The sequence below is a fragment of the Dipodomys merriami genome, unplaced genomic scaffold, assembly GCF_024711535.1.
Source record: "Dipodomys merriami isolate MVZ:Mamm:240054 unplaced genomic scaffold, mDipMer1.0.p SCAF_217, whole genome shotgun sequence".
Lineage (NCBI taxonomy): Eukaryota > Metazoa > Chordata > Mammalia > Rodentia > Heteromyidae > Dipodomys > Dipodomys merriami.
The window spans coordinates 792,909-819,835 of record NW_027203571.1 but is presented as its reverse complement, the minus strand read 5'-3'; the positions used below and the strand labels follow the sequence as shown (position 1 = coordinate 819,835).

General features: G+C 36.3%; 1 non-coding gene across 1 annotated transcript; it reads right to left on the bottom strand.

The window, feature by feature from the left end:
• Positions 1-8,102: 8,102 nt before the first annotated feature.
• On the bottom strand, positions 8,103-8,209 carry LOC138834499 (U6 spliceosomal RNA). Its single transcript, XR_011374150.1, has one exon. It is a non-coding gene; the product is annotated as a U6 spliceosomal RNA (small nuclear RNA).
• Between the last annotated feature and the right edge of the window lie 18,718 nt (positions 8,210-26,927).

Below are 26,927 nucleotides of genomic sequence, written 5' to 3'. Positions count from 1 at the left end.
GTGAGGATGGGATCATGAGCAATTTCTACTTGGCTGAACAAGAATTCTCTTTTCTACAGCACTTTCTAACCTTTTAATCACACAGGGAAATCCACAAAATTTGAAGTTCATATGAAGGAATTGCATTCCTAAAAGATGTGGCAACCCTGCTCAAAAGTTCGGTCTCATCACTAGTTCTTTGTGTTTGCTGGCTGATCTATTTCTCTATCATATGTTTCATGTTATTAAGCATATTAGTAATTCAGCTGTGAGTACATAGCAGTAGACTCCTTTAATCACTGCTATTGCTGGGTAATATACAGGAGAGCGGAAAAAGATTATATTACTCTCCAATTCCTCCCATTGGCCTTCAATGAACCAATTAATTGTCAAAACAATTATGTAAGATGTTAGTTTACTTTTCTCTTTTTAAGATTAAGCAAGTGTTTTTTGCAGTAAAAAGTGATGACAGTAGTATCAGAACTCTGATATGAGCACCTTCTCCCTAACAAATAATGCTCTATGGGCTGTAAATATGGAAGTCACACTTAAATTCTCTCTACAAACATTCACACAGACACAGACACAAACAGACAGACACACAGACACAGACACACACACACAGACACAGACACACACAGACACACAGACACACACACACACACACACACAAACACACACACACACACACACACACACACACACACACACACACACAGCTGTCACCCAGACACATAAGAGAACAGTTCAATTCCTTGGTAATGATAGTTGATTGATGTTTGCTCCGTTGGTTTTTCTTTTATTCAGGACATTGTTCGGACCTGCATCTTTCTCTGAAATCAAGTCCCCTGCTCTTAGAATACTGTGACTATGTATTCATAGTATGTACCTGGCTGCTTCAGGCCAATTAATAATACCCTGTATAGAGTATCCTCAAACTTGGCATTCAAGTCTAATTCCATGAAATCATACTATTATTCTGAAATACTAAAATTTATTGGATCTAGAAACCAAAAAATAAACAAACCCCACTTTGTTATATTAGTAGGAATTGACATCGTGAAAGTAGAATACTATTGATCAGGAACTGAGGTAAGAGGACGGGAGTATGTGGGAAAATGTAGAATACTGGATGTGTGTTAGAGATATAAAATTATCATCTGTTGGATTATTTATTGTAAACTTAGCTTATATTGAAAGCTCAATTTGCATATACAGTTTTCCAGCTATTTGTTTACCCATCACTTCTGATCACAAATCCTCTTATGAATTTTTATAGAATCTTTGAATAAATCACATAGTTTGCATGTGCTTATCATCTTAAGGAAAAACAGTCTGCTTCTACATCTTCGTCTATGTGACGTACCCTTATTGTTGGTTTCTCTGTTTGCTGAATAAATGTATTCCTGGAAACAGGATATTGACAACAAATCTGGGTTTAATTTTCATTTTTTAAATTTGAAATCTAATATAAACTTTGTTGTGACTTGTCATTTTCTAAAACTGAGTGATTTTCATGAACACTAATATTTTGGTGCCTTTAAGTAAATTGAGACTTGATGTGGTATGGTAGTTCTTGTGTCTAATTGACTTAACCATTAGATTATTAATGTATAAACAGGTGCATTGCACTTTTTTATTTTTATATATAAAATAATCCCCAAGGATTTAAAGTGATAAGGGGGGATGGTTGTTTTCATGTTCCATAGTTTATATTTATTTCAGTAAAAGTACTAATAATACATGATGTATGCTGGAGCAATATAAAAGATGAGAACATATTTCTAAAGAGAATGGGTTTATTGATTAAAACAGAAAACTTTGAAATAGTTATGTTTCTTGGTTGAAACTGCATAAATTTCATATGAATGTAGCTCCAGATGAGAATCAGGGATAAATTCACATTAATATTACTGAGATTTATATCACAATATAAGCAATATAGATATTTTAAGGAATTGGTCATTCAAAGCAGTAGATACCTAATGGATGAGGAATGGAATTGAAAATAGCAGAGGAAAACAATTCACCATGCAGATATTATGATTTTATAATACTAAAATGAAAGAAATGGAGCTTTTGCCTTTCTGAAGAAGAGAATTGAGCCAGTAATTTCAATGTAAAACGTCAGTTGTAATGAGTCTAAAGTCTTTTTCTCCAAGATATTCAAGAGTACTATGCTCATCTTCTGAAGAGTAAGTAATTATTTTAATTAACTTTGCTTAATATTGATTTACTTGTAGCAAATAGGTTAAAATGTCTGCTCTCTTTCTTTCAAGGTAATAACATACATTTCATATTATTAATGTCTCTTCATACAAGCCTGAAATCACTATTTCAAACTAACACAAACAAAAAAACAAAAATAACCTGATACAACCATCACAAATCCTTAATTATGTGAAAAATATCAACAATATATAAAATATATCTGAGGAATTGGAAAAACAATGACAAAATTACAACAGAAAATTCCCCTAGCTCTCTAATGAAACAGAGAATTAGAGTCCTAGCCAGTACTCCACTTCTAAAAAGTCACACCCAGTCAGTTATAAATATATATAGATATACAATTCAAAAGAAGATTTTATACTGTCTTCACAAAAAAAACGAAATATATGAAAAGGTGCCCAGCCAGGCGGGTGACTGCTGTGACTGTGTTGGCCAACATATTTAAAAGCACAGCTGCAGTGTGGAAATAAAAGGTCCACATGGGAAAAAAAGCAGGAGCAGAAGTGTACATCAGAGACAGCCAAATCCATACTCAGAGACAATTCAAGATACCATTGGGCAGCCCGAATTGTCACCGGTACCACAAGTATTAACATCACAACATCTCACAATAATTTATTTCTACTCCTACACTTAATAGTCTAGACAAAAACCTAATTCCACTAAAACAAATCACAACAGAAATCCAACCAACATATGGCAAATCAACCAAGAACATAAAGAGTCAGCTATTAAGACTATAGAGCCCCCAAAAGAAATCCTCCAAGTGAACAGAGCAAATCAGAAAAATACAAGAAAAGTGATGTTAAGGTAGTATAATTCACACATTAAATAACCAGGCGTTAGAACAGACAATAAGGGACCTAGATGATAGTTTTCAAAATATATTACAATTACTGCTGAAAATGTGATTAATGAAAAGATACAAAACCTCTACTAGGAAATTTATTGAACAAGATGCAAACAACCAACGATCAGCAAAATAACTCATGGAGACTACAAACAGAAAAATGAATTCTGAAAAGGCAAGGGAGCCCAAGGAAAAACTGGATGCCTAGCTAAAAGATATGAAAGAAGACACAGTTAAATAAACAACCCTACCAACCTCCCCACCCAAAGAAATTATGTAAAGAAAGTCCATACAAGGCCTAAAACAAAGCTTTATAAAGAGATAAAAGCCCTAAAAAATGACCAATTATAAAACAGCGAAATCAAAAACAAAGTATAAAGTCTTCACAGCAAATAGATGACATAGAAGGTAATCTCAGGGGTCAAAGACCAAGTAGGTCTAATAGGAAAGAGGAAATAATCATTTAGAACAAATCCAAGAAATAAGAAATGATCTTGCCAGAACTTCACGACTCAGTTAGAAGATCAAATTTGGGGGAGATTGGTCTCAAGAAGGAGAAGAATAGGAAACTGAATGGATGGGAAACATATTTCAGAATTCTAGCAGAGAACATTCCAAACATCCAAAGAGATAGTCACATTCAGAGAAGAGAAGCCTTTAGAACATCAAACAGAATTCTAGAAGAGAACAACCCACCACCACATCATAATCAATTAGAGGAGCATTAATGATCAAGGAAACAATTCTTAAAGCTGCCATAGAGAAAAGATTGATTATTTATAAAGTATATACAGTCAGAATAAACACAGATTTCTTAGTTGATATGATAAAAAGAAGAGCCTGGAATGATATATAACAAACATCAAAGGTAAACAACTACCAACAGTGAATATGGTCCCAAGCCAAACTCTCCACCACATCAGCAGGATAGAAGTTAATCAAATATATCCTATAGAGAGAAGATCAAGAAGAACAGGAACTGGTTATATAAGATGAGAACTAGGTAAATATATTAAGAGTAGATGAGGCACAGCTCCTAAGATCTTCTAAGAGAATTCATCCAAATAGATAAAATTAGAGAAAAAAATGAGACATCATAACATAAATTAGCAAAATTGTGAATATTATAAGAGAGTACTTTGAAAACCATATACCAATAACCTGGAGAATCCTGGAGTAATTGATGCTTTACTATACTCGAACTGAACCAAGAAATGATACATAAGAAGTAATGAAAATGAAATATCAATAAACAATTTCCCATAACAGAAAAATCTATGACTCAATAGATTTACAATGAAATTAAGGCCTGCAAGAACTTACAATACTCAGCTCTAACTCTTCAATGGAATAGAAAGGGAAATGGAATTATCAAACACAATCTATGAAGCTAGAATTAGACTCTTCCCCAAATCAGCTAGGACACATCAAAGAAAGAGAACTATGAACCCAGCTCTTTGATTATCATTGATGCATAACTTCTCAATAAAATTCTCACTAACCAACTTCAACAATTAACAAAAAAATGCTATGATCAAACAGTATTCATCCTAGGATACGGCTGTATTCAATATACTTGTCAATAAACATAACACACATCATCAGCAGAAGCAGGGACAAGAAGCACATGATTGTTTATATGGACGTAGAAATAGCTTTTAACAAACTCCAATACCCCTTTATGATTGAAAGGTCTGAGAAGCTAGGAACGCATGGAACTTTCCTCAATATAACACAGAGTATGTATACAACAAAGAGAAAATAAGCATGTACCTAACGATGGAGGCATGAATACATTAAAATCAGGAATGAGAAAAGGATGTCCACTCTCTCTACTACTCTTCAATATAGTAGTGGACTTTCTAGCAAGGAAAATAGGCAAGAGAAAAATATAAAAGGGATCCAAATATGAAAGGAGTAAAACTATCCCCTTTCACAGATGAAATGATACTTTATATAAAGGACCCTATAGCTTCCCCCCCCTCAAAAGTTAGTAAAAGTGATGCTAATCTTCAGCAATGTAGCAGGGTATAAAACCTACAAGAATCAATAGTTTTCCTGTGTTACCAACAATGGGAAGATCCAGGCTGAAATCCAAAAAACAACCTCATATGTATTAGCCTCAAAATCTAATCAAATCTAAGCAAAACAAAACAACAATAAAACTAGGAATTAATTACTTTAACAAAAATGTGAAGGACCTCTATTGTGAAAACTTCAAATGCCTAAAAGCGAAATTGAAGGAGTTTCAAGGAAATGGAGTCTTTCAATGCTCCTGGTTGGAATAATTAACATTGTGAAAACTGCAATACTGCTCCCAACGATTGGCAATGCAATACCCATCAATATCTCTACAATATTCTTCAATGCAATAGAGAAAGCAATCCAAATTTATTATTGAATTACAAAATTACAGTTGAAAGAGAAGGCTCAGAAATAAACTCATAGGCCTATAGTCATCTTACACACACACACACACACACACATACACACACACACACACACACACACACACACACACACACACACACACACACACACTGGAATTCTATTCACCCATCAGAAAGAATGACTGTTCACCACTCTTAAGGAACATCAAAGGCTTGGGAAAATTATACTAAGAGAAAGGAATGCACACTCGAGCAATATAGGTTTCATATATTCATTTATTCATGGTAGCTAGAAGGTAATTACAAATCTACAAGAGAGAGTCTTCCTCCAGTTTGAATTTCCATTTTCAAGAAAATTGAAAATAGCAAATGCTAATGAGGATGTAGACAAATGGGAACTCTATTACACTGTTGGTGGGAAATAAAATTTGTTCAACTATTCTGAAGTGCAGTACGGACTTTTTGGGAAAGACTAAACAGATCTCCCTTGTGACCCAGTAATTCTTCTCATGGGCAGCAATCCAATAAATAACAAACAAGCTCACATTAAAGCTACCAGTATAACTATGTTCAGAGCCCAGGCCCAGAGATTAAGGACTGGAAAAAAAGTTATCACTGCTGGTATTTGTTTCCCCAAATATGAACCTTTTGACATAAGATACAAAATCTTTCTATTTGCAACAGCTAGAATAGAACTTATCTGTAGTGAGTAATAAAATGTCTTCTTTGTTGAATGTTAGGAAAAGCTGTAGGCAGTCCAAGAAAAGGGAGACTTTTTGTTGTTGTTGGTGGTGGTGGTCGAGGGGCTTGATGTCTGCGCTTGGGCACTGTCCCTGAGCTCTTCAACTCAAGGTTAATGCTCTACCTTTTGAACCACATTGCCACTTCTGGTTTTCTGGTGGTTAAATGGAGATGAGTCTCAGGGACTTTCCTTCCCAAGTTGGCTTTGAACAGCAGTCCTCAGATCTTAGCTTCCTGAGTAGCTAGGATTACAGCTGTGAGCCACTGTCACCAGGCTAAAAATGGGGGATTTTTATAAAAGAAAATCCACCTCTTCACCTGTGTCTAAACCTCAGATATTACTATTAGAACACTTCATCCTCAACTCATTTGATCTGACATTTGTAAATTTTCTCTTTTCTGTCATGTGGGAATACTGCAGTCAATGTCAACTCAACTGTGGGACTGGAACAATTGTATGGTAATCGCTAGCACCTAAATCAAAAACATTTACATCAAAACAAATGAAACCCTCATTTTGAATAATTATTTTCTCTTTTTATTACAAATCTGTGCTTGATTACTTCTTAATGTGATATTGGACCTGTTAACAGAGTGATGAATTTTTCTTTCTCTTGAGCAATTGGCCTTCTTCCACATGGGTCAAATATTTAAGATTTCAAAAATTTCCATTGATAATTCATTAAGCTGACCTCCAAGAAAATGTGCATTTCTGGAATTGGTCTGCTGTGTTGTTCTTACATGCACAGGATTTCTATGATTTATTTGTTTTATAAGGAATTCTATTTTCCAATGTTTGTGTGACCAATTTTAGTCTCTCTGATCAGTCTTTCCTACCCTCTCTCAGGAGTCTTTTATTTCAGCCTGGCTCATAATAAATATATTAGTTTTCAGCTAAATGACTCCCAGCTTCAGTTTTTTGCCTGACTTTATGTAGACTGTGATAGGAGCTTTGACTGGCCTTGCTTGCTGGAGATTTTTGCTAGATTTTTATTGTTTTGTTTTTAGAGCTCTAGGATTACTAGTTAATGTATTAGCTTCTCTGGGCCGCATTGATCACCTGGACTAGAGTCAATGGGTGTTTGTCCTAATGATACAAAAACAACTGACTAAATTCCTGTTTTAATTCTCTCAAAATGAGGCAATCTGGCATCCTTGCAAAGCCATCAATAATATTCTGCTACCACTTACAGAAATGGTCTATCAAGATGGCTTTTCAAGGTTGACTGTAAAAAATGTTTATTTCTGTGTGGGAGGACCATATAAAAAGCAACAAAAAAATCACATCGTACATTATAAATACTTTAGAAACAACAGCAAGAAAAAAACCACTTGTGTCCCTATCTTGGGGTTCATTTAGCTTAACATCACCTTATCTATTCATATGCATATAGCTTTTGACCTTTTCTACTTATCCAGGAAGTATATTCATTATTGCCAATAAGGGATACCACGTGACCGATGTTTCTTTGGAGTTGGATTATTTTAGTTAATATATTTTTTCTGTAACAAATTGGGCGATGTCGTTCTTTCTGATGGATGATCGAATTCACACACACACACACACACACACACACACACACACACACACACACACACACACACACAAAACTCACAACGTTTTCTTGATCCATTCATCTACTGAGGGGCATTGGGGTTGGTTCCATATCTTAGCTATGGGAAATAATGCTGCAGTAAACATAATTGTATTGGCAATTTTAATATGGTCTTTTTGCTGACTATTTAGGTGAATGCCCAAAAGTGGTATTGCTAGGTCATACAGGAGCTCTATGTGGAATCTTTTACGGAACCTCCATACTGCTTTCCAAGTGATTGAACAGGTTTACACTCCCACCAAGAATGATGTACGGTTCCCTTCTGGCCACATCCCCTCCAGCATCTGTTATTGTAAAAATGTGGAGCGCTTCACAAATTTGCATGTCATACTTGCACAGGGACCATGCTAATCTTCTCTGTATTGTTCCAATTTTAGTGTATGTGCTGCTGAATTGAGCACAGAACATTTTTTATATATAAAGTGGAACTGATTTTCTTAAACTAGACAATTTAACAAAAAGTAAGTTCACAAGAATGGTCGTGAAATTTTAGAAGCATGTATTTCTTACATAAGCACACATTTAAGACTAAAGTCAAGATTGATATGTCAAAAACAAAATAATTCCAGATATTTGTTGTGCAACAGATGTGTAGAAGGAGGATTTCAATTATTCTATACAAGACACCTATCATAATGAACACTGCAGCAAGTGTTAAGTTTTTTTTTTAAGTTTTAATGTTTTAAATATGTTTAATTTTGAGAATTTGCTTATATGCCAAAATTAAGATTGTTTGGTAGGTCATATAACTTTTCTATAAAGTATTAAAACTTATGGTAGCAGACATATACAACTAAGTATGTACATTTCAGTGTTTATAGAAACTTTACTAATGAGAAGTTGCAAAATCTTTGTATTAAGAAACAGCAAAGAGTTAAGACAGTTTCTGTTAAAACTTTAGGGCTTCCTTACTTAATATGTTAGCGAGGAACAAAAATGATTGTATAAACCGTATGCAGATGATGAGATGAGACATATATAGTAATCTTAGAGTGTAAATTTAACGACTACTCATAGCCTATAAAACTCTTGTTGAGCATCATAATCTTAGCCAGTTTTAAATGTACAGGAATATGAGAAGAGTTCCGGGAAGATGGCAGAGGAGAAGCTGGAATCTGAACAAGCTCTCCCATAGAAAGCAGTTTTAGAGTTCCAGTGAACAGTCTTAAGCCAGAGAATCACAACAAGTGTGCCATCACAGGACAGAGAGTTAGGCAAGAGAGGGGAAACCCAGGCAAGAAGAGACATCTGAGCGCTTACCAGCAGCCACCAGCGACCGCAGGGCACCATACCTGAGCCACAGAGAGTCCGGGACAAGGAGCCAGACACAGTGGGTGAGTGGATTCTACACAACATCAGCAAGAACCGACAAGGAGCAGACATCTTCATCCTGCAGTTTGCAGACCAGAGACGACCCAGGAACCAAGACTGGGCATGAGTAGAAGCCCAACGTCCTCACTCCTTCTCAGGGAGCAGAGGAGGGAAGGCCACTCCTTCGCGCCCCCAGTACCGGAGATCTCCATCTTGGATACCGACAAAGCTCAGGGGAGCTGCCAGCTCCAACTCAGGCCGTGGAATAAAACGAGTCATTTAGCAGGTCACAAGAATTTAATGGCTGCGTGGCCTGCCAGACTCAGCTCCATCCAGTTAAAAGTTACCCAGCTCGGGCGCCAGCCATAGGAGAGGCTTTCCTTACCGGGTAATCAGAGCCAGAGGCTGCCCCTCCCTCTAGCAGCCACCACAATCAATTGAAAATCAGTAAACAGAAACCCTGAGAATGGCTCCAGTCTGGGCTCTGTGAGGTTTTCACAAACTAGCACCCGGGAAAAGCTACTGTATGTTGAAAGGCCTCAACTCTACCCAGAACCTAGCCTCATCACTGTATCCCCATCTTCTGTGATTCTCAGAACAGATCAGCCTCCCATTAAACTAACCTGGAGGGGGATCTCAAAATCCTGGGTAAAGCAGAGCATTTTTCTGCCTGTTCCAACAAACTGACTTAAGAAACCAATCAAGCCACAGGACCACAAGCAGACCAGAGACTTCCACAAGAGGCTGGTTACAGACACAAGGGAGATACAGGATTTTTCCCACCCCTACCCCCCAAAAAAATCAAAGAACTTTTTCTTCTTTTTCTTCTTCTTCTTCTTCTTCTTCTTCTTCTTCTTCTTCTTCTTCTTCTTCTTCTTCTTCTTCTTCTTCTTCTTCTTCTTCTTCTTCTTCTTCTTCTTCTTCTTCTTCTTCTTCTTCTTCTTCTTCTTCTTCTTCTTTTTTGGTACCTTATATAATTTTTTTTTCTTTTCTAAAAGGTTTTTTAATCTTTAATTTTTGCCTTTTTTGAAAAAAAATGTTTTCCAGTAACCTTTTTTTCCTCTTATAATTTTTAATTTAGGTATAAGTGAAAGTGCGTTTTTCTTTTTTTCTTGTCTTCTTTCTATTTTTTTTTTCTTTTTAAATTAGCTTTTTGGTTTTTGTTTAGCTCTACTGAAGTTCTGACCTTTTTTTCTTCCTTTCTTATTCTTTTCACCTTTTCCTCTCTTTTGTTCTTCTTTATGTGACTTAACTCTTGTTCTGAACATCCTCAGATAAACCCATAGTCAACTAGTAGACCCTATCCCCCATTGTGTACACACTTAATCCACAAATTTATTACTCAATTCAAAACTTCTGAGACTTAAATTCCTTAATAGCAGTACCACCTCTTTAACCTATATAATATTTTAAGCATTTTTATTTTTAAGTTTTTCGCATCTTCTCTATGTCCCTCCCCTTCTCTGAATATATTCATGTTCCTCTCTAAATAGTTTGTTTTCGAATCTCCATAATATTTTTAATTTTTAATTTTCTATTTTTTCTGGTCTCTTTTCTTTTCCCTTTCCCTTTCTTTTCTCTCTCTCTATACTTGCATCCTACCCAACCTATTTCCTGCATTGAGATTAGGACATAGTTAACTCTCCCTGTGCCTCCCCACACCAATCTATTCCTATTTTTTACCCACATCTCTCCCTAACCCTAATAATTTCTAGTTTTCCAAATTCTTCTCTGCGGTTCGAAGCCCATTAACATATAGTTGTTTGATGTTCAATAGATGTATCTGTTGAACTAGATTGTATCTGTAGACTATTCACTGTGCAAATTCAAACTTGGGTTGATGCTTGACTTAAGATAGTGCTCTAGCACAAAACTGGAACATTTTCATCTCAAATGGGCAGAGTAAGCCCGAAAAACACAAGAAAAATGGCAAATCCGGGTATCTCAATTCCCAATCTTGATAATAAGGGGACAGAACAGATAATGAATAATCCAGAGGAGAGTTCCCATATAGCTCTACAAACACGGCTGGCAAACACGATAAATGAAAAGATAGAAAACATACAAAGGACACTATATGAACGTGATAGGGAGAGAGAGGAGGCAATCCAAAAGTTTATACAGGAATATCATAAGGGTGTGGAAGCTACTCAAAGACTGATACAGGATTTGCGTGAGCAGCATGAGAATACTCAAACAGAAAGGCAGGAATGGCATGAACAAGCTGAGAACAGTCAAAGAGAACTGCAGGAATCCCACGAACCGGAGGAAGCTAATCAAAGAAAATACAGGAATTGAGAGAGCAGGAAGAGAATACACAAAGATCACTAAAGGCATTCATGGAATCCTTTAACAATGAGATGAAGGAAGTCAGGGAGACCACAAAGGGAATGCTGAATGGAACCCAACAGAAGGAATGTGAGTCCAAAGAAACCATAACCAATCAACTAAGTGATCTGAGAATAAACACTGAACACCAAATTAAGGAAGTAAAGAAATTCATACAAGATCTAAAACAGAGCTTCAACAAAGAATTTGAAGCTATCAAAGCTGACCAATTAGAAGGAAAAGAGATAAAAAACAAAGTACAGAGTCTTGACAGCAGTTTAGACCATGCAGAAGATCGACTCTCAGGGATTGAAGACAGCCTAGATATTATAGAGAAAGAACATACAACCATCCAAGACAAGTCCAAGAAATATGATAGATCTATCCATCACCTGGAAGACACCATCAGAAGGCCTAATATAAGGATAATGGATATAGAGGAGCACCTAGAATCGGAAGTTAATGGTCTAGGAAATTTGTTTAACACGATCTAGCAGAGAACTTCCCAAACATGCAAAAAAGATAGGCCTATTCTGATACAAGAAACTTTTAGAATCACAAATAGACCAGAGCAGAATAGGACATCCTACCGTCACATTATAATACACACAGGATCAACTCAGACCAAGGAAAAGATCCTTAAAGCTGTCAAAAAGGAAAGATCAATCACCTACAAAGGGAAACCAATTAGAATCATCTCTGATTTATCAGCAGAAACAATTAAAGCAAGAAGAGCCTGGAATGATGTATGCCATGCCCTAAAAACAAAAAACTATCAACCAAGAATACTGTATCAAGCTAACTCTCCTTCGTAAGTAAAGGCCAAATAAAAATCTTCGATAGCAAAGAAAAATTGAAATAATACATCTCCACCAAACCAGCCCTACAAAAGATTCTGAAAGAGGTCCTACACATAGAAAACCAACAAGACCACAATAAAGGCCAAGAAAATACACCCAAACTGAGAATCCAAAAGCATAGGAAGAACCCAGTTTTTGCAGCCCCCAAGATGGTGGATAACATGGCAGGAACACCCAAATACCTCTCAGACCTATATCTTAATGATAACGGACTGAACTCTCCAATTAAGCGACATAGACTGTCAAGTTGGATTAAAAAACAAGACCCTTCTATCTGCTGCCTTTAGAAGTCACATCTTGCCCTTAAAAACAAAAACATTTTCAATGTTAAAGGCTGGAACAAAATCTACCAAGCAAATGGCCCTCATAAGCAGGCAGGAGTTGCAATCCTAATATTAGATAAAATACACTTCAAATTAATATTCAGGAGAAGAGATAAAGAAGGTCGCTACATACTAATTAAGGGATTTCTCCTTCAGGAGGATATTACAATCCTAAATATCTATTCGCAAAACAATGGAGCACCCAAATATATCCAAAAACACTACTTTCCCTCAAATCCCATATTGATCCAAAGACATTAATTGTTGGGGATTTTAACACACCAATTTTGCCTATAGATAGATGAACCCGGCAAAAACTCAACAGAAAACCGCAGATCTAAACAGCTGCATAGATCAACTAGACTTAACAGACATCTACCGAACATTTCACCCAGCAGAATCAGAATACACGTTTTTCTCAGCAGCACATGGAACGTTTTCTAAAATAGACTACATTTTAGGCCACAAAGCAGACTTGTCTAAATTCAGAAATATTGAAGTTATACCTTGTATTCTCTCTGACCACAAGGGAATAAAATTAGAACTCAACAACAAAAGCCACCAAAGAAAGTGCAATATCTCATGAAGGCTGAACAACACACTGCTGAATCATGAGTGGATCATAGAATGATTAGAAAGAAAATTCAAATGTTCATGCTATTCAACAAAATGAACACACAAATTACCAGCTCCTCTGGGATATAGCAAAGTCCGTACTCAAAGGCAAGTTTATAGCTCTGAGCTCCTACATCAACAAATTGGAGAGATCTGAAACTAACAATTTAATGACTCATCTAAACCAACTTGAAAAAGAGCAGCAAGATAAACCCCAATCCGGTAGATGGAAAGAAATAATTAAAATTCAATCAGAATTAAATGAATTTGAATCCAAAAAAAGTATAGAAAGAATCAACAAAACAAAGAGTTGGTTCTTCGAAAAAATTAACAAAATTGACAGACCCTTAGAAAATCTTATCATAAAAAGAAGAGAACACACCCAAATAAAAAAACTCAGAGATGAGAATGGAAAGATCAACATGGAAACGACCAAGATTCAGAACAATATAAGGTAATACTTCTCAAAACATTATGCTAATATGTTTGAAAACTTGACAGAAATGGACTTGTTCCTAGCAAATATTGACCTGCCAAAACTAAATCAAGATGAATTAAACCATCTTAACAGGCCCATATCAAGCATTGAAATAGACACAGCAATAAGAGCCTTCCCAGCTAAGAAAAGTCCAGGACCAGATGGTTTTACAGCCGAATTCTAACAAGGCCTTCAGAGCGGAGGTCACACCAATACTCCTCCAACTCTTCAACAAAATTGAAAGAGAAAGTTCACTACCGAACACATTCTATGAAGCCATCATAACCCTCATCACAAAACCAGGCAGGGACTCCTCAAAGAAAGAGAACTATAGTTCTTGATTTTTGCTGTTCTAACTGGAGTGAGGTGATATCTCAATGTTGTTTTGATTTGCATTTCTTTTATGGCTAGGGATGTTGAACATTTCTTCATGTGTCTATTGGCCATCCTTCTTTCTTCTTCAGAGAAGCTTCACTTTAAGATTTTCGCCCACTTATTTATTGGGCAGTTGTTTCTTTGAGGATTTGTTGTTGGGTGGTTTAATTTTTTGAGTTCCAAGTATATTTTAGATATGAGACCCTTGTCCGTTGTATGGCTAGTAAAGATCTTCTCCCAATCGGTGGGCTTTCTATTGATCTTGCTAGCTATGTCATTTGCCCTGCAGAAGCTCTGCAACCTTATGCAATCCCATTTGTCCAACCTTTCTTTGATTTGTTGTGTTTCTGGGTCTCTATTCAGAAAATTTCGGCCTGAGCCAAAGAGACCTAGGGTTTCTCTTATTCCATCCTGTAATGTTTTCAGAGTGTCTGCTTTGAGTTCAAGGTCTTTGATCCATTTGGAGTTGATTCCACATTGGAAGGATAATGCATATATTTCTTACCAAGCATTGCAGCCTCCTCCTTTGTTTACCCTTCACCTCCCTTCCCAGCCTCCCCCCTTCCCCCCACCTATTCATACCACCCTCCCCCCCCACACCGACACTGTAAAGCTTGCTTTGACATGACATTTTGTAATTCTCCTTGTTGAAACAGGTCCACCTGAATCCTTAGACGACTTGATGTCCCTATCTCCTCCACCTGTTATACTGATATCAAATAAAGTGAAAGCGGGGTTACACTGTGGGGGAGGGACATACAAAGCAACAAAGAAATAATCTTATAAATGCTTTAGAAACACATGCATGAAAGAAACGAAAACATTAAAATACATATTTAAGGGTTCGTTTTCCTAACATCACATTATCTGACCTTTTCCGCTTGACTCATACCTATACTAGATATTGCAAATAAGGGAAACCATGGGACCTATGTTCCTTTGGGCCTGGCTTACTTCACTTAATATAATTTTTTCCAAGCCTTTCCATTTCCTAACAAATGGGGAAATGTCATTCTTTCTGATGGAGGCATAGAATTCCATTGTTTATATATACCACATTTTCTTGATCCATTCATCTACTGAGGGGCATCTGGGTTGGTTCCATATCTTAGCTATGGTAAATAATGCTGCAATAAACATAGTTGTGCTGGTAGCTTTAGTGTGGTCTTGTTTGTATACATTTGGGTAAATGCCCAAAAGTGCGATTGCTGGATCATAGGGGAGATCTATGTGAAGTCTTTTGAGGAACCTCCATACTGCTTTCCAAAGAGGTTGAACAAGTTTACATTCCCACCAACAATGAAGTAAGGTTTCTTTCTGTCCACATCCCCTCCAGCATCTGTGTTCTCAAATAAAATAAAATAAAATTTAAAAAAAAAAGAAAGAGAACTATAGACCCATTTCTTTGAGGAACATTGATGCAAAACTTCTCAACAAAATTTTAGCCAACCAACTTCTACAATTCATCCAAAAAATCATACACCACGATCAAACAGGATTCACTTCAGGGATGCAGAGCTGGTTCAATATAAGCAAATCAATTATTATTATTCATCACATCAACAGGAGCAAGGATAAGAACCACATGATTATCTCAATAGATGCAGAAAAAGCATTCGACAAGATCCAACACCCCTTTATGATGAAGGTTTTTGAAAAATTAGGACTCCATGGAACATTCCTCAATACAATAAAGGCTGTATATGACAAACCTACAGCCAGCATTATACTTAATGGTGAAAAAATAAAGCCATTCCCTCTTAAGTCAGGAAAAAGACAAGGATGTCGACTCGCTCCACTTCTCTTCAATCTAGTATTTGAATTCCTAGCTACAGCAATAAGAAAAGATGCAGACAAAAAGGTGATCCAAATATGGAAAGAAGAAATAAAACTCTCCCTCTTTGCAGACGACATGATTTTGTATTTAAAGAATCCAATAGACTCCACTCCCAAATCACTCAAGGTGATTGAAAACTTTAGCATTGCAGACGACATGATTTTGTATTTAAAGAATCCAATAGACTCCACTCCCAAATTACTCAAGGTGATTGAAAACTTTGGCAAAGTAGCAGGGTATAAAATTAACACCCCAAAATCAATGGCTTTTCTGTATGCCAACAGTGAGAAAAGTTTGGCTGAAATTAGGAAAGCAACTCCATTTGTAATAGCCCCACAAAACATAAAATACCTAGGAATTAAGTTAACCAAAAAGTGCAGGATTTCTATGATGAAACCTTTAAAATCTTGAAATAGGAAATCCAAACAGAACTTAAAATATGGCAAAACCTCCCATGCTCCTGGATTGGCAAGATTAACATCGTGAAAATGGCAATACTTCCCAAGGCTATCTACAAATTCAACGCGATACCTATCAAAATTCCAACCTCATTCTTCAAGGAAATAGAAGAGGCAATCCAAAAATTCATATGGCACAATAAAAGACCCCGCATAGCAAAAACGCTCCTCAACGGAAAGAACACTGCTGGAGGAATATCAATACCAAATTTCAAACTCTACTATAAAGCCATAGTATTAAAAACAGTTTGGTATTGGCATGAGAACAGACCTCAGGACCAAAGGAATAGAATTGAAAACCCAGAAATGAATCTACAGACCTATAGCCATCTAATCTTTGAAAAGGGAGCTAAAACCATAGAATGGAAGAAAGACAACCTTTTCAGTAAATGGGGCTGTTAAATTGGTTAACAACTTGTAGAAAACTAAAGCTAGATCCTTATATATCACCCTGCACCAGAATCAACTCCAAATGGTTAAAAGACCTTGTATTCAAAGCAGACACTCTGAAAACATTACAGGATGGAATAGGAGAAACCCTAGGTCTTCATGGCTCAGGACGAAATTTTCTGAATAAAGACCCGGAAACACAACAAATCAAAGAAAGGTTGGACAAATGGGATTGCATGAAGTTGCAGAGCTTCTGCATGGCAAAGGACATAGCTAGCAAGATCAGTAGAAAGCCCACGGATTGGGAGAAGATCTTTACTAGCCATACAAAGGACAAGGGTCTCATATCTAAAATATATTTGGAACTCAAAAAATTAAATCCCCCAACAACAAATCCTCAAAGAAACAACTCCCCAAGAAGTAAGTGGGCTAAAGACTTAAAGAGAAACTTCTCTGAAGAAAAAGAAGGATGGCCAATAGACACATGAAGAAATGCTCAACATCCCTAGCCATAAAAGAAATTCAAATCAAAACAACATTGAGATGCCACCTCACTGCAGTTATAATGGCCAAAATCAAGATCTCTAACAGCAACAGATGCTGGAGAGGATGTGGACAGAAGGGAAGCTTACTTCATTGTTGGTGGGAATGTAAACTTGTTCAACCACTTTGGAAAGCAGTATGGAGGTTCCTCAAAAGACTTCACATAGAGCTCCCCTATGACCCAGCAATCCCACTTTTGGGCATTTACCCAAATGTTTACAAACAAGACCACACTAACGCTACCAGCACAACTATGTTTATTGCAGCATTATTTACCATAGCTAAGATATGGAACCAACCCAGATTTCCTTCAGTAGATGAATGGATCAATAAAATGTGGTATATATACACAATGGAATTCTATACCTACATCAGAAAGAATGACATTGCCCCATTTGTTAGGAAATGGAAAAACTTGGAAAAATTATATTAAGTGAAGTAAGCCATGCCCAAAGAAACACAGGTCCCATGGTTTCCCTTTTTTGCAATATCTAGTATATGTATGAGTCAAGCGGAAAAGGTCACATAATGTGATGTCAGGAAAATGAACCCTTAGATATGTATTTTCATGTTTTTTTTCTTTCATGCTTGTGTGTCTAACGCATTTATAGATTATTTCTTTGTTGCTTTTTATGTCCCTCCCCCACAGTATAACCCCCGCTTTAACAAAATTTTATGTCAGTATAACTTGTGGAGGAGATGGGGAAAAAGACGTCGTTTAAGGATTCAGGTGTACCTCTTGTAACAATGAGAAGTACAAGTTGTCATGTCAAAAACGAGCTTTACAACCTTGGTGCGGGGGGAGGGGAAGAATTGACTGGGGGTAGGGGGGATGATGGGAAGGTATGTGAAGGGTAACTAAAGGAGGAGGCTGCAATGCTTGGAAAGAAATGTGTGCATTATCCTGCCCATGTACTTGTAACGCCTCTGTACAGTATGTTCACAAATAAAATAAAAAAAGGAATATGAGAAAATAGTAAAATCTAATGTGTAGTACATTTCAAATACTGGAATCAATGGTATTAGGTTTTTATTTTATTAATCATTAATATTTAATTATTGGTTTTCTTTATTTGTAGCATTATTTTCCTTGTTGTAATATAATACAACTTTTTGTAAGTCATCATTACGAGGTACTTTGAGAATGCTACTGGGATGGCCACACCATTTTTTATAGGTGCATGTGAATTTACAAAGAGCAAAATTAAGAACAAAATGTTGATTAAATGTTTCTCAAGTAGAGTTTGAATCAGGAGTGTTGATAAATGTCCACACATTAATCTTAGCCCTAGGCTGAAGCAGTTGTTTTACCGAGTTGAAGCCACAAAATTGAGAGACGGTTTTGTGTTTAGTTTTTTGGTTTTGTTTCTGTTGGTTGTGGGGCTTGAACTCTGTGTCCTATGTACTGCTCCTCAGCTCTTCATCTCAAGGCTATTGCTACCATTGAGCCACAGCACCACTTCCATCTTTTTCTGCTTATGTGGTGCTGATGGGTTATCATACATCAAATACCTTCAAATGTGCATGTAGAGTCTAAAGTTAGCAGTATGAATATTCTCGTACAGCTCTTGTTTATTAGTTCTGAACTTTCAGTATTATGATATTTCTCTCTTTCATTCTCTCTTATTTCCTCGCTTTCTCTTTCATGCTCCATGTCTGCTACTTAGAATTTCTACTGAGCTACTATTATCCTTCAGGACCCACTGGGATTTTGGGGAAATGATAGGGACCAACAGTTAACCTTGCATTCTTTAAGAGTTATAACGGTGACGTGATATTATTCTTTCCCATTTTAAATGGCAAACCAACGCATCTAGGAATTGCTATTCACTTTTACTATTATTACAAATTTTCCTCATAGGAATCATTGGGACGAATAACATACTTTTAACTTGTGTCCTAAAAGATCTTTTCCTTTTACAAGCAACCTTTTTCTTTTATTATAATTAAGTAACAAAAACAAAGCTATCCTATGGAAAGTAGGCTGAAGTTGGTGACAGGGATGAAAAACAAGGAAGTGGGGGAAGTGAGCACAGATTCTCAGACCATGTACACTTTGTGAGAATGACAATGTGCTGGGAAGTCTAGAATAAATCACTGTACACCTGATATATATAAATATATTTATATATGTATATTTATTTATATGTGCATATATGTGTGTATGTGCCCTTACATATGTAAACATGTATATTGCTATACATACAAATACACACATACATATACATATGTATACATGCACAGATGGAGAAAGATGCATAATACAGCCAACACAAGTTTCACTACTTGTTGAATATGCCCTAGACGGAATGCTTGGAATCAAATATGTTGAAGATATATTTGTCTCTAAGAGTTCTTTTTGCACTTCTCTTATCCCTTAAAACTGGTAGGTTTTAAGATTTGACTTGCAAATGCAGTACAAGTGATAGCACATCACCCAGAAATCTCAGTAAGTATAGGTCATATGGTGTCTCCTTGCTCCCCACGGAATGCTTGCTCTTGTAGATACTCTCAACAACCAAAACAGCAGGAGAATATCCTTGTAAAGAATAACGTTATACGGCATCTTTCCTTGAGCTCTTTTCCAACAGCCAGCATCAATTCCTAAGTAATGAGTGAGTCCACAGAAGACTGGAGCTCAGTTCAACATTTAACCAACCCATATGATAAGTCTAAAGTGAGAAATGCAGACTGAGGTCTTGCATTTCCTGGCCACGAAAATAAGAAAAAGTATTTGTAATGTATGAAAATTTGAGAATAATTTGAATCCTGTCAATAAATGTGCAGAATACAATTATACCAACTGACAAAAGAAGCATTTCATTTGTGTGCTTTTGGACTTGGTGAGTGATTTTAGGTGTGTCTACACAAGTAGAATCAACATAAATCAAGCTACCATTTCTTCATTTAAGAGACAAGGAAAGGATACAGGTTGACCCACTGTAGCAATGAGATGTACAAGACACTCTTATCTGGGGGGACTAAGACCACATGATGGGTTTTTCTACAACCCCCATTCTTCCACCAACCTTACTTCCCTCTCCTCTTCACTATTCTAAGGGTTAAAATATTTATTTCATATACTAATCCACCTCATCACTAAAATTGATTTAAAGGTCTTCTGCTCTTGTTATCAATGTTGATTTAAGGGTTGAAATTCTGTTTGTCAAAATTTGCCATGCATTTTGTTTGGTATTGCCTACTATTCTGACATTGACCACGTGGTTTTATCATATTGGGAAAAAATATCACTTTGTCACTGGAATTCCAAAAAAACTTATGGGCGATTTTGATTTTTTAAAAACCCAAGTGCATCTTAGAACTTTAGTTTAAAAGTGTGTGTGTGAAAACATGTTCAACATAATCTCATTATAAAAACTCTGCAACAAGTTATCTTCTTCTATGTCTTGATAGTGATATTTCCTATCAAATGTGCTGTTTGTTAAAAGAAAACCTTTTTCTCAAGAGCAGTAGTAAAAGGAATGAGACCCAGCTCAGCTCCTAGCCAGCTGTGATGAAAAACAAACCAGTAAGGAGGTAAGAATTGTGTTAAAATGTTTGTTCCACATATCTTTTTCTGTCCCCAGAAAGTTCGAGTATTGGAGATGGTATGAGTAAGCCTTAAAAGACAGCTTGAGAGTAAAGTTGGTAAGTAATCCTTGGCTGTGGTTTAACATTAAAACTAGCATGTCATTCTCTATGTCCATCTAAAGTCGTTTCTTTAACGTCTGTGTATAATTTTGTAAGTAACTAACCAGGAGTTTTGACAATTCATCCGAGGGAGGCAGTCTTGCCCAGATCCTGCCTGGACCATCCTACCTCCACCATGGTACACTGGACTCCTGCCTGACTCCATTACACACAGCTGATTCTTGGTAAAAGACTGATTTAGATTTACAAACACTAAGAATATTGTGGGACACTCTCTGTAAACCTTACTCATCCTGATATGAAAAAGCCAGCTATGTTGTTATACTATTGAAACATGTATAGGCCAGGAGAGCCTCTCATACAATTTAGTTATCAGGTTTTCCAGGCTTACAAGCTATGCTCAAACTCTCATCCCATCTATTGAATTTTGTCATTGCAGAGTTCTGACAAGTATTTGTTGATCAATTCTTGGCAGGGTGCACATAAACTCTACTTGTTCTCACTGATCTCCTTGTTGCTTTAATTGGAAATGATAAAAGGTTTTTGTGGTAAAGATTGCAGTTCAAAGACTGCCCAGACAGACAAATCCTTGAGACTCTATCTCCCAACTAACCATCAAAGAGCCAGGGTGGAAGCTGGCTCAAAAATTAACCAGCCAAATGCTAAATGTGGCCCTGTGACTCAAAGTGGTAGAATGCTAGCCTCGAGCAGAATTACTCAGGGAAAATGCTCAGGCCTTGAGTTCAAAGTCCATATCCCAGCCACAAGCACCTAGATCCCAGGACAAGGTGGAAAAGAATAAGAGGAAAAGATGTTACATCAGCCACTTTGTGCCTGCCCTTCCGAAATTAACCATATCCAGGAGGTCAATAGAAACAAGTTGAGAAGCTTGTCCATATCTGTCTAACTTCTAAATGCACAGGAATTTACATTCTTGCCTTTGTTACCTGCTATTTATAGGAAATGATCAAGTTCTCTCACCAGGCCCTTAAATACTCCAATCCAGCCCTAGTTTCTGAATGGTTATAGGCTCATGATCCAAATGGAACATTTCTGGCTTATTCCCTGGTTGTGTTTTCTGATGTCACTCATATCAACTAGTCCTGCCACCTTGTCAGCCTTTGGCCTGACCTCAGCATTTTCAAGTTTCTCTCTAACAGGATAACAGTCCTCACCCAAACCTGGGACCAAGTCAAGGACATCCTATTACTGCAGGCAACCAGAGGCTTTGCTTACACTGCTCTGGATCAAGCACAGACCTGGACCTGAAGATGCCAGCCCCAGTGACTCCTGGGCACACTCATGACAGCTGGAAGTAACCTAAAAGACCACGATGCCCCTCCACCTTTTATACTCCAGGGTTCAAAATGATGGAATCTGCTTTGTTCTCATAACTGCATGATTCTCCTCTCTCAGCCCAATTCTTTTTATGTATCCAAAATCCTAAATGAAGAACTTGCTTCTTCCCACTTGGCCCTATCATTTTATGTATCTAAAGATGGAATATGAAGGATTGACCCCCACCCTGCTGTTCCAGGCTCATAAACAGTACAGGCAAAATCCCAGGTATGTGTGAACTCCTTTTAAGTGCAGGCAGGGCAATCCATATAATCCCAGTTGTAAACATCCCATTGTGGGCCCTACTGAAAGGCCCCCACTTTCCTTGACCTAGGGGCTTTTCATTAAACTCTACCTCCTTGCTTAGTCCTCCTATAAAAACTCAGATCCTGTTTCTGCTCCCTCACACAACCTCCAAACCTGCTTTTCGTCAATAAACAGTCCTATGCAGTCCGTCCTATTCCTATTCCATTCTCCTAAATTTTCCTAACAAGGACAGGCTGTATTCTATGACCCAGAAGAGAGAAAATTACTAAGCATTCATTTACAGCCTTGTGAATATTTCTGATTCTGCACACATAAATTATCTATCCATACCTATGTCCTAATGAGAGGATTTTAAAAGAATTTAGTGTTGGTCCCAATGCATTACATTAAGATATTTAGAAACAAGTGAGCAACATGAAGGTCTATACGAACTTTTGGTGGGACTGAAGAGATAGTGGAATTTAGATCTCTATAATTTGAGCAATTTGCAAAAAGAATTGACAAATTACAACTTACATTTCAGCAGACTTGACACATTAATTTTTGTGTATTGAAAGGAGCACAAGCCTCAACAATATGTCAATGTTATCCTCTTATTTATCTCTAAAGGTTTATGCTCTGGTCATTTAATATTAAAACTTCAAAGTAATTTAATCTTCAGCAAGTCGTGCAAAGGGGTTTCACTTCATCTTGTCAGTGTTGAATAATGTGTATGAGCATTTCAATGTACAATACATCTGGATCATTGCCAATCATTCCACTTTTCTAATATTTATACATTTTATAGTAAAAATCGTGTACAGAGGGGTTACAGTTACATGAGTAATGTCTTCTGTATCATATTCACACATTTTAAGTGAATATCGAGGGTAATTTACCTAGTATTGGAAGTTTAGGCACAGTCTTCATTTTTTTTTTTTTTTTTTTTTTTTTTTTTGTCAGTCGTGGGGCTTGAACTCTGGGCCTGGGCACTGTCCCTCATCTCTTCAGCTCAAGGCAAGCGCTCTAACACTTGAGCTATAGCGCCACTTCCGTTTTTCTGGTGGTTTATTGGAGATAGGAGTCTCACGGTCTTTCCTGCCCAGGCTGGCTTTGAACCGAGATCCTCAGATATCAGCCTCCTGAGTAGCGAGGATTATAGGCTTGAGCCACCAGCGCCCGGCTACGGTCTTCATTTTTTGATGATAGTAGCAGGAGTCAGTTCAATTATGCAGATTCCACTATGGAGTGAGCCCTTTAGTCTTCTAACTTTTCGATAAATTTACAGTTACTTTTTATTAATAATTACAAACGTTTTATTTCAGTATTTGAAACGCTGCCCCAATTATTTTAAAACTTTCACATTAAGCTAGACTGAACTTTTTTCTCTCATTTACCCCACTAGCGCAGGTTATTCTCCTTTGGCTTTATTGTTTGAGAGGCCAAGGGAAGAGGGTAAAAAGAAAGATGATTATTACTCAGATATCTCCTTTCTCTTCTGTTTTTGCTATTCTTGTTGAGAGGAATACTCGATCAGGGAACAATAGTGATGCTTGACTTCACCATACAAGGGAACATTCCTGGCATGTCAATTATTGTTTCTCAGAATCATTTAAACTGATTACTCTTTCCTTCTCTGTAACAGTAACCTCACTGTGGCACCCTTGGTACAGAAGGAAGCACACTAACAGGTTTTTAGCTGTAAATTGGTATTTTATATCTCAACTTACTACTACCAAAAATATAAGGCTTTGGCTATATAAATGCATAGGCACTGATTGTACAATAATAACTTATAGACAATTCTACTCAGCTCTCCCCTCCTCTCCCATCCTCGCTTCTCCTCCCCTAATTTACTCTCCCTTCCCTTCTTCATTCCTTTTGTCTCTGTCCTCCGTATTCCTCTCTAACTTTTCAGTTTCTGTCTTCCAGTAGCAAGTGATTTGGTTTATCAGACAACACATAAATCATTGAACAATTTTTTTCTTGTTTTTGTGATTATTTATTTTTAAAAGAAGTGAGTTTTAGTAGAGCACCAAGGGCTTCCACCTAGCTACGAGGTACGTTCAAATTTGACAATTGCAATTCCAAGCTATTCCAAATGAATAAACCTAAAAGATTCTTTTCTCCACTTGTAGAAAAAGGAAGAAGTGAAGGTGTGACTCAGTCCAAAAATTGAGAATTAATGCCAAGATAGAGCTCAAGGCCAGTAGTTCAAAACCAAGTATGAACATAATGTTAAAAGATACGTCCTTCTATTTTGAATGGGAATATTTCTCCAAAAATTCATACCCAGGACAATTTTTCAAGGTCAAAGATTTTTTCAAAGGCTCTTTCAGATCTTAACCTGATTTTTCTGCTTGATTTACTTTATAGGAAATAGGAACCATTTGTTAGGAAATGGAAAGACTTGGTAAATATTATATTAAGTGAAGTAAGCGAGGCCCAAAGAAATATAGGTCCCATGGTTTCCCTTATTTGCAATATCTAGTATATGTCTGAGTCAAGCAGAAAAGGTCAGATAAGTTAAACTAAAATTTTTTCATCATGTCCCTAACAAGAATCTCCAAGATTGGCCTTGATAATTCCATCCTAGAAGACTGGGTTCATGCAAATGTCAGTTATGTTTGTGGTCCAATATTTTCTACAGCTGCTTAGGTTGCAAACTTCTCACAGCACATACAGTATCTGGAAAAAGTGCTGTCTTACTAGGCACATAAGGTATTTTGGAGGATCACAGTTCATTGCCAGCCTGAGTAGGAAAGTCCAAGTGATTCTTATCTCCAATAAACCATCAGAAAACCGTAAGTGGCACTATGTCTCAAGGGATCGAGTGCTGGCCTTGAGCCCCATGACTGCCCAAATAAAAAAGAAAGAAAAGAATATGTATGTATGTATGTATGTATGTATGTGTATATATATATATATGATGAGATGAATTACATTTAAATATGTATTAATATATATGATACACATTTAAATATAACTAAATATATGATGTATTTATAGTATATTCATATATTTACATATATAATATGTTCATATTTTATCTGTACGTTTATAAATATATTTGTAATTTATATCCAAAGAGTACATCTGAAGATTTTGGGGAAATTTTATTTTCTAAAGGATTACCACCGACCCATCATACTTTCAATAATTTTTTCCACTTATTACAATGTCTGCAATACTAAAACTGAATGATTATGAAACAGAGCAATTTTTTTTTATCCCTTAGAATTAGAAATATCTACTTATATGGTATGAAACCTACCAAAATGTGATCTTGAAATCACAATCCACAAACTGGATATATACATCAATTTAGCAACTTATACTTCTCAAACTTTTATTTGAATTCTGTATCTCATATACATTCAGCTTCCCTACAAACATGCATGTATATTCATGTTCACATACATCCCATACTAAATGTAACACTGTGATAAAAAATAATTACTGAAAAAGAACACCTTCACAATTGTAATTAAATATCATTTTTTAAATAAAATGCATTATTGAAATACTGATGGAAGTGCAGCTGGGAGGATGTTTCAAATATAGTGCCAACCTAAAGATCACGTTTCTCAATCCAAATATCATTATTTCCATCCTTCCTTCTCCCATTAAAAAAATGAATACAGAATTCACCTACATGTTCCTTAATCATTGATTGAATAAAGAAATTGTAATGTATATACATATATATGCATATATACACAATGATATATTATTTAGCCACTCATTGTAATGAAATTCCTTCATCTTCAGGAAAATAGATAGAAATGGAAACGTTCATATTAAATCAATAAGACATACTGTGTAAACAAATACTACATTTCTCACATGTAGACTCTAGATCCAGAAAATAAAATCTATGACCCACGTATAAAAGATGGAACTGATTGAGTTTGGAAAAAAGTGAATGAGGGGATGAAGAGAAATAGTGTGGAGTAAATATGTTCAAATACGTCTAAGTTAGTATGATTACATAATAAAATGTCAGTATAAAAATAGCATAATGAATTAATAAAAGGAATAAAATTTAATAAGCAACATTATGTGGACATATGTGTATAACACAATAAAATTACTTTGTGAAATTAATATTTGGTAATAAAAAGAAAAATTCATTCCAGTTATTATAGATTCATATGTTAATTTCCTTTTTTGTCAGTTATTTCCCTGAAAAACTAAAAGGAGAAATAGGCTTTGATCATTTAGAAAGACAATCTTGTCCAATTAGCATTAAAGTATTCTAGTTAATTACTGTCAATGTGAAATTGTTCAATCAAATTAAGTATTATATTAGAATATTTCTAATGCATTCTTCAAAATATTCTCTAAACGTATATACTTTTTGCTA